Consider the following 9497-nt stretch of genomic DNA (forward strand, 5'->3'; position numbering starts at 1 on the left):
CCAAATAATTTCATTAATATAACACCGAGATATTTTGAAGAATATATTCAAATTGTGTATATGGCTCAACTCGTGCCAACAAGAGTCGTCTAAAGTTTGCCCAGCTGCCTATAGAGCATGGTCTTATCTCCTTGCACAAAAAAATACATATAAAAAAGGTTCCATTTATACTTTATACATCACTTTTGCCATTTTTTTCCTTCAACAAATTGGGATTTCATTATTCAATGCAACAAAATTCTAAAAACTATGTACATTTATAATGCTTTAGTTCTTCTCAAATTCAGGGTGTCTGCCAAATCTATCAATGATTCTGGATCATTTATATACTTGACTTTACACCACAAACTCAAATTAGAAGATACCGTTCTTGCTATTTTGGGAAAATCTTCTATTTCTTTCATTTCATATATACCAAAAAGAGATACATAGGTAACATATTCAAGCTAGACACTGATCCTGTGAGATCTCCAACTTGTAGTTGCTTCCCCCACTGTTCTGGGACATTTCCTGTATATATGGTATTTTCCTTTCTGGATGATAATAATCGATTTAGCATTATTTGAGTTATGGTTTGAATATTGGTACTTGAGAAATTTATATCATACTTTTAGTATGCTCAAAATACAATGAGGTAATACAACAGTATCTTAGATTTTCTAACTACTGTTAAGATAAATATCTCTGATCTTCTATACATATGTTTGCCGCTTTGGCAGGACATGATGCTATAACTGTGGTCAAAGCTGGTATTTTGAGGTTTTCAAAGCCAAACAAATACTGGATCGAAAGCTCACGCAAGAGAGTGAGTGCAATGCTATATTTCTAGAATTTTTTTTGTTGCTGACGAGAAATCCCTCTAGGGCCAACCCTTAGTATGGCTGTCCAACGGGACGGGATGTCCTGTCCCACTTAATTTTAAACGGGATGCCCCCATGTTAAACGGGACACAGGATGGGACGGGATGGCCATTTCGTCCCGTTTCGTCCCGTCCCGCGTCTCTTTTCTTAAATTATAGCCGTTGGGCAACGACTATAATTGCAAAAATAGCCGTTTCCAACGGCCATATTTGGCCCCCACTCCCACCAAAACACCCCCTACCCCCAAACTTTTAATATAATCCATAAGTTTATTAAATTATACTTTGGCCCTATTTTCTACTATAAATACCCCCAATCCTTCTTCATTTCTTCCCACGAAAATAAATTATTCTCTCTCAAATCCCTTTCATTCTATCTATATTATTCTCTCAATTTTCTCGCAATCAAGTGATAAGTTTCAAGTATTTGGACAAATATTTGGAGCAACTTTCAAGCTTCAAATTAATTTATCAAGTATTTGGAGCAATAGTTTGGGCAATTTCTTCAAGTTTCAATATTTAATCACGGTGCACTCGTTCCATCTCCTAATTTTAATATATATTTTTTGCGCATTATTTTAGTGCTTAATTTTTGTGTTTACTTTACGTGTTCTATTTTCGTATTTCATTTGTGTTTTTAATTTTTGTGTTAACTTTTTAAATTTAATTTCGTATTTAAATTATGGAACCTAAAAATGTATTTGGCGTATTTAAAAAAACTAGTAAAAAAAGTAGTAAAGGTGAAAGTAGTAGTAATCATAATCCTAGCCCTTCTCTTATAATTAGAAAACATATAGATGAAATGACTCATGTTGATGAAACTTCATTTTCCCAACCCCCCGCATGTTATAATATTAATTTCAGAGAACAACTAGATCATGAAACTTTACAAAGACAATTTGGCAAGGATATTTTTATTGAGGACGAAGAAAATGAGGATGAAGAAAATGAGGAAGAAGAATTAGATGAAACACCCACTAGTCCCGTAACACAAGCTCCAACTCAGAGTCAATCTCGATCTGGAGCTTTACCCCATGTACCTCCTGTAAGGGGTAAGCCTAAGGGTGAACGTCCCGAACATCACTTGTATGGAAATTTTTTAAACATGATAAAGTCAATCAACGTGCTACATATAAAATATGTAAGCAACGATTTGTGCACACCAAAAGTGGTGGGACGGGGGGCTTATCTAGGCACTTAGATAGGGACCACAAAGCTTTATGGATACAAGCTAAAATAGAAGCCGGACAAATACCGGATCCTAGCACTGGTACTAGCACTCCTAGTATATCTGGCGGGGGTTCTAATTTTTTACAACAATAGCTTGACCCTGCTTCTGGTACGATTTTATGCCCATATAACAAAGATAGAGATCGTGAGAACTTAGCAAAAATGATAGCTGTATGTGGCTTACCTTTTACCTTTCCTTCTCACCCTGCTTTTGTTCATTATATACAAGAAACTTATAATCCTTCTTTTCAAGGTTTTCTTAAGACTACAGTTAGAAATGATGTTTTTAAATTTCAAACCGAATATCTTCAGTATATTCGTTGTGTATTTTTTCACTTAGATTGTAAAGTGTCCATCACATCTGATATAGGTCGTAGTCCTAATGGTTGTGATTATTTAACTGTTACATGTCATTGGGTTGATCATCACTTGAACATGCAAAAACATATTATTGGTTATAAATTTGTTGATTCAAAACACACTGGAGCATATATTGCAACTACTGTTCTACAAATACTTGATTTTTATGGACTCATTGATAAAGTTTTAACTATCACCTTAGATAATGCTTCTGCTAACACAACTGCAGCAACTAGTTTAAGAACTAGATTTTGTCTAATTAATCCTGCAATTTTTCATGTTAGATGTGCATGCCATATTTTTAACTTGGTTGTAAAAGATGGTATTAATTTATTTTATGATGCTTGTAGTAAAGTACAACATGCGTGCGGCTATATTTTCCGGGCTAATAAAGCGAGTAGAATTCGTGAATTTGCTCAACAGTGTGCTAGTGCTAACCTTCCATATAGAAAAGTTCTAAAAGATGTTTGTACCAGGTGGAATTCTACTTATGAAATGCTTAGAGTTGCTTATGATTATCGGGTGCCTATACAAAAGGTATTTAATATGCATAATGGTATTCTCGCTGATCAAATTGTTGATTCTGATTGGGATCAGATCAAAGAGCTTACTAAATTTTTAGAAAAATTTTATTATGCTACAAAACAATTTTCTGTTATATATTATCCTACTATTACACAAATATTATGGTATATTTGTAGAATTTCTGTTGTATTTGGTAAGTATAAAACTAATCCAACTTATGCACCGGCCATTAATGAAATGATTACAAAATTTAAAAAGTATTTTTTCCCTATTCCCCAAGTTTATTTAATTTCTACTATACTTAACCCATCTTTAAAATTAAGAGGTGCAAAGGGACTGGTTCGTAAAATTTATGAGAATTTAGCAATTCAAGAAAATGAACAATCATCTCTCGAAGAATGCCAAGCAAACATATATTCTTATGTTAGATCAATGTCTGATAAATATAAATCTATGGAAATAACAGGTGGTGAAACTGCTCCTTATACTTCTAAGTCTAGAGTAGAAGTTTTATGGGAAGATATGGATGATATAATAGGTTTTGATTCCTCTATTGATGATGAACTTGATTCTTATCTTAATCAAGGATTGGAAAGTATTAAAGACGAAGAAGGCAACGAAAAACTTTTGGCATGGTGGAGGGAGCGTGGCAAGGCTTTTCCAACACTTTCCATAATGACCCGAGATATCCTTGCTATTCAAGCATCATCAGTAGCATCGAAGAGTGTTTTTAGCGCGGCAAGATTTCAAATCGGAGATCATAGACATTCATTAGCAGAGGACAGCCTAGAGATTTCCGTATTATTCAGAGATTGGATTAATTCAGAAAGAAAAAATCTTGGTTTTGAAAAATTAACCACTAGGGAAGAAGAAGAATACAATGAGATACTTAGCACTGGGAGCGATGACGACATGGAACTCATGGAACATCAATCAACATTGCCAATTCCAGAACAATGTCCGAGAGAAATTATAGATAAGTTACAACGAAGTTATATAGGAGCTTACAAATATTAGTATGATAATTTTTTATTGGCTACTAAGAGGCCTAGTTCAAAGTTCAAACAGAACCCTTCCTAGAAGGTGGCTGCATAGATTAGGTGCTCTTCAAAAGAATTATATTTGTATGTGAGATTTGAAAGTTCTATTAATAAAATAAAATGCTCTAAGCGTTGAATTTGTTTTATGAATTCTCTTACACTCGAAATTATATTAAATAAATTATAACTCTATTATATATTTATAATTGCTAGAATATTTTATTACAAGTCTTTTGTTTTAATATTTTATAATTCTTTACTTAGTTTCCTAATTTTCGTTTAATTTTTATTGAATAAGTCAAAAAAATTAGATGTTGCAAACTTTAAAAACTTAGTCATTGCCAAAAGAATATCCGTTGTCAAACTCAATGCTAATGGCACTTAAGGCCCGCGAACCCGTCCCGTCCCATCTCATTTGTTAGCGGGATGGGATGGGCCTACCGTCCGTCTCGTCCTGTTTGTTAGCAGGACGGGATGGGCCTACCGTTTCATCATATTTGTCCCGTCCCATTTCGTCCCGTCCCGTCACCGTCCTGGCTAAATGTCGTCCCGTCTTGTCCCGTCCCGTCCCGTTGGACAGCCATAACCCTTAGGTACAACCACAGTCTTCGAAACTTGGGGATAATGGGAGCCTTAGAAAATTATCTAAGTATATACTTCTGTTGTTATTTTCAATTGATGTTATTGGAAAAACTCCAGGTTATTGCTTTCTTCAGGTGGTTGGCCAATATCTTATGTCACGACCCAAAATCCATTAAGGTCGTGATGGCGCCTAACACCACTGCTAGGTAAGCCAACAATAGATGACCAACTTAATTACTCATTTTAGTATTTTTGAAACCATATTTTTTTATCATTTAAATAGTAAGAAATAGAATTTACAGGGTTACTGAAAATGGTTTCACATATGCGATAAAGGAAAAACCCAAAAGCACTCTCAAAACCCGATGTCACGAGTGCATGAACATCAGATAAATAATAAAATAAAATACAACATCTGTTGAAAATACAAATTAGACAAGGAGAAATACAAAAATAACAATGATGGAGACTCTGCGGGCTGCGAATCGTAACATGAAATGCAGCTCACGGTAAGTCTCCGCACTAGCCACGTCTTTGCGCCCAAAATCTCACCAGACATATATGTACCTACACAAAAATGTGCAGCAAGTGTAGCATGAGTACGCAAATCAACGCTTACCCCGTAAGTATCCAGCCTAACCCCAGAGAAGTAGTGACGAGGGGTCGACATCGACACCTACTAGTGGTCCAATAAGACAGATACAACAAGAAGTAAACATATATGGGATATAGTAAATAAACGAATTAAACAAGTATAATTATGTGGTACGATCCTTCTCTCAACAATAAGCTCAACTCTCGATTAGCAGTCACCTCCTCCACCGGAGTGTATATATATAATGGACCTCACCACATGGGCCGTCATAATTCAAATCAGGAAACTCCCAGATACACTGGCCTTTTGACAAATAATACGCACGATTCCATAGAAGTATTTTACAGAACTGTCGAGGCGAATGGCCCGACCCCATAAGATGTGCGCACTACCGAGGGTCGAACGACACGAACCATAGATGTATCTATCCTACCGAGGCGAACGACCCGATCCCATAAGAATAAAAAGCTTTGACAGGTCCTTGACCCCACTCACGAATGGACATGTGAGTTTTAGGAAAGCTTTGGGGAAAGCCCTTCGATGGGAAAGCGCAACGCGGGGAAAATTCGTAAGAGGAGTACAATTATTCCGTGGCAAATCATAAAGTCCGCCCGGTCTCTACAATAATGAGTCTACCACTCTACACAAGTCTATTCTCAAATTTTAACATGTAGTAAAGGAATCTAATAGGTAAGAGACAACCCAAATAGTACAGTTATAGCATGGTATAAACCTAAGTCTACCCCGGACAATAACATGAATATAGCTACGTACGGACTCTCGTCACCTCGTGCGTACGTAGCCCCCACAACAAGTAGCAAATATCAATTACAACACCTAGGGGTAGTTTCCCCCTCACAGAGCTAGACATGAGACTTACCTCGCTCTGAAATTCTATAACCGGCTCCAAAGCCTCTCTAACAACCCAAATCTACGCCAGTCGCTCCAAAACTAGTCAATCAATATGCAAATCCATAAATACATACTATAATACTCATTATAAATCAATTTATAACAAATTTCCAACTCCGCTCAAAAAGTCGATAAATTTACCCTCGGGTCCACATGCCAGAATTCCGAAAATTTTCAAATATAATCATTACTCATAATACTACGAACTCAAATATATGATTTATTCCCAATTTCATGTCCAAATTCGTGGTCAAATCCAAAAATACCAATTTATAGATTTTTCTTCAAAAATAATTTTCATGTTTAAATCCATATATAAACCATGTATTTAACTCACAATATGTGGGAATTACTTACCTCATGAAGGATGACAAAATGGCACTCCAAAATCACACCCAAGACTGGCTCCAATGAGAGAAAGGAGGTGAAATGAGCCAAAAACTGATTTGGCTAACAAATACATTCTGCCCAGGCGACTTTCGCACCTGCGAAACCAAAGGCTGCTTCTGTGGCGTCACTTTTGCGGCACCGAGACTGCTTCTGCGAAAAACACTAGAGGCTTCCCCTTCGCACCTGCGGACAATGCCCCGCTCATGCGACATCGCAAGTGCGCAAATCCACCTCGCTTCTACGCTTCACTCCACTTCTGCGCTCCCAAGAGGCCGCATCTGCTCCATCGCAGATGCAGAAAAAGTCTAGCACATGTGGGTACTGCCCAGCTCACCCAGAACCGCTTCTGCGACCCTTCGGGCCGCTTCTGCGGGTCCGCACCTACGACCAAACCCTCGCAGGTACGGTTACACAAGATGGCAGCAGCTCCGGCATTCCTCCAAGCCCAAACTTGATCCGTTTACCACCTGAAATACACTTGAGGCCCTCAAGACCTCAACCAATTATACCAACACGTCCCAAAATGAAATGCGAACATAGTCGAAGCCTCAAACCACACCAAACAATATTGAAATCATGAATCACGCTTTGAATTAAACTTACAAATTTCCAAATTATATAACTTGTGCCAAAACGTACCAAATCAATCCAGAATGACTTCAAATTTTGCACACAAGTCCTAAATGACATTACATACCTATTCCAGCTTTCATAAATCGGAATCCGACCCCGATATCAAAAAGTCCACTCCCGATCAAGCTTTTCAAAAACCTTTGAATTTTTAACTTTTGCCAAATGACCCCGAAATGACCTACAGACCTCCAAATCCACATCCGGGACGCGCTCCTCATACCAGAATCACTATACGGAGCTATTCCCAAGCTCGAAATCCCAAACATACATCGATGACATTGAAATACACTTCAACACAAATTCATGAAATTCTTCCAAAGTACCAACTCCCCACAATAGGCGCCAAAACGCCCCGGGATCATCCGAAACCCGATACGGACACACGCCCCAACCCAAAATCATCATAAAAACCTATTATAACTTTGAAATCCCGATTCCGAAACCGTTTACTAAGAATTCAAACCTTAGTCAATCCCTCCAACTTAAAGATTTTAAAATTAGAATTTTCTTCCCAAATCAACTCTGAACTTTCCGAAATTCAATTCCAACCATACGTGCAAGTCGTAATACTTGATGTGAATCTACTCATGGCCTCAAACCATCGAATGATGCACTAGGTATCAAAACGTCCGGTCAGGTTGTTACATCTTAATACATGTAAAAGTGACCTAAAAATTATTTTGTTTCACTATTACATTCGTCTGATGATTGATGGTAAACTGGCCATTGGATTTTCTTACAGGGAAACACAAAGGGGATAGGTACTAAGTAACATAATGTAGCACTTATTCACTGTTTAGGTTGAATTTTGGAAATTGATGTAACTCATCAGCTTTGAGGTCGTACTATAGTCTAAATAGTTATAGTATATAAGTTGCATTCTTGCTAAAATGAAAATATCATATAGGGTTTTGTGTTTCTAAGCCAATGTGCCTTATGGGTGGATTTGCAAAATTTAATCTCTTATATCAACTATATGCAAAAAAAATCTATATCTTGGGAAATGAGCGATCTCTCTCTCTACTTGAACCATGTTCCAACGACTTTTCTTGTTACTATCACTCTGTTCTTCACCGGGTTCACATGGAAAACAAGATTATTTTTATTGCAGGTGATAAATCTTTTGAACTGATCGATTCCGGGGAAGGATGGTTCGTTTTAATTGAAAGGGGCAGACGATTCTCGGCCAAAATTAGATTGGACGAGGAGAACCTTCGTCGGGTGTATGGAGCTTTCAGGCAAGCATCAAGAAGTTCATGAGATCATTACATGCGATGGGGATGGAAGTCACAAGCATACACATACAAAGTGTTTCAAAAATTCAAAACATATGGCAGATTCATCAGAATAGAAACTTGGACATGGGATAGGAAAAAAGGAGTAATTATTCCCGAATCAGTTTACAATGGGGGATGGAGTGACATGCTAATAAGATCGTACATTTACTGGAGGAACTACCCACAAAACAGATACCAGTACGCTTCTGCTCCTCAGATAAGATCATATGTTAATACAACAAAGATCACTCAGTGGCCGAAGATCTCAACAACGAAGGCAGGAAATGTGGGAAACATCACAGCAAAAGTAGCCGACCAGAATCACCAATTTCTCTCGCGGTGTCATCCAAAAATATTCGTTTTCTTCTTTAGAAGTCTTTCTTTTGTAAATGTCATAAAAAAATAAAAAATTGAAGTCCAAAAATATTTTCGCTTTTATTTAGAAGTACTTTCGTAAATTAAAAAAAAAGATCCAAAATATTTTCATAAAAGTCCCTCTTTAGAAAATTTAGAGGCAACATTCAAAATCCAAAAATATTTTTTTTCTTATTTAGAAAAGGAGAAAACGAATGGAAAAATAATTTTTAGAAGTCTTTCTTTCGAAAACAAAATTAAAAATATAATTTAAAAAAAAAAAATCAAAACCTAAAATCCAAATTATTTTTTTCATGATTAGGAGTCATTTGTTTCCTGAACTATGTAATGATCTGATTCATGCGGTGTCATGATACGTAAGTAATCCCCATCGGATTCGATCATAGCCATAAATAAATTGAGTAAAAAATAAATCAAAAAAAAAGGAGAAAAATTGAGTGAAAAAGAAAGAAAAGAGTGACAAAAAATAACAGAGAAAAACAACAAAAAGAAAAAAAATCAAGATGTGAAAGATCCAAAAAAAGGAAAGGAGAGTGGAAATGAAAGAAAAAAAGGTACAAAGTGAAAAAGGACATTTAATAGCTGGGATGAAACACGCAACCGTTTAACACACATGGTAGAAGCGTTTAATTGTTAGGTGCATTGCATCCCAACATGCGATTTCCTATATGTTAAATGCCTCAAAACTAACAAGGTTGTGGCGTGTGCAAATTAGCAAC

General features: G+C 36.6%; 1 long non-coding RNA gene across 1 annotated transcript; it reads left to right on the top strand.

Moving 5' to 3' along the window:
• The first annotated feature begins 621 nt into the window (after positions 1 to 621).
• On the top strand, positions 622 to 8881 carry LOC138892650 (uncharacterized). The gene is made up of 2 exons (XR_011408217.1): positions 622 to 805; positions 8238 to 8881. It is a non-coding gene; the product is annotated as an uncharacterized lncRNA (long non-coding RNA).
• The last annotated feature ends 616 nt before the right edge of the window (positions 8882 to 9497 follow it).

The sequence above is a fragment of the Nicotiana tomentosiformis genome, chromosome 1 (assembly GCF_000390325.3).
Source record: "Nicotiana tomentosiformis chromosome 1, ASM39032v3, whole genome shotgun sequence".
NCBI lineage: Eukaryota > Viridiplantae > Streptophyta > Magnoliopsida > Solanales > Solanaceae > Nicotiana > Nicotiana tomentosiformis.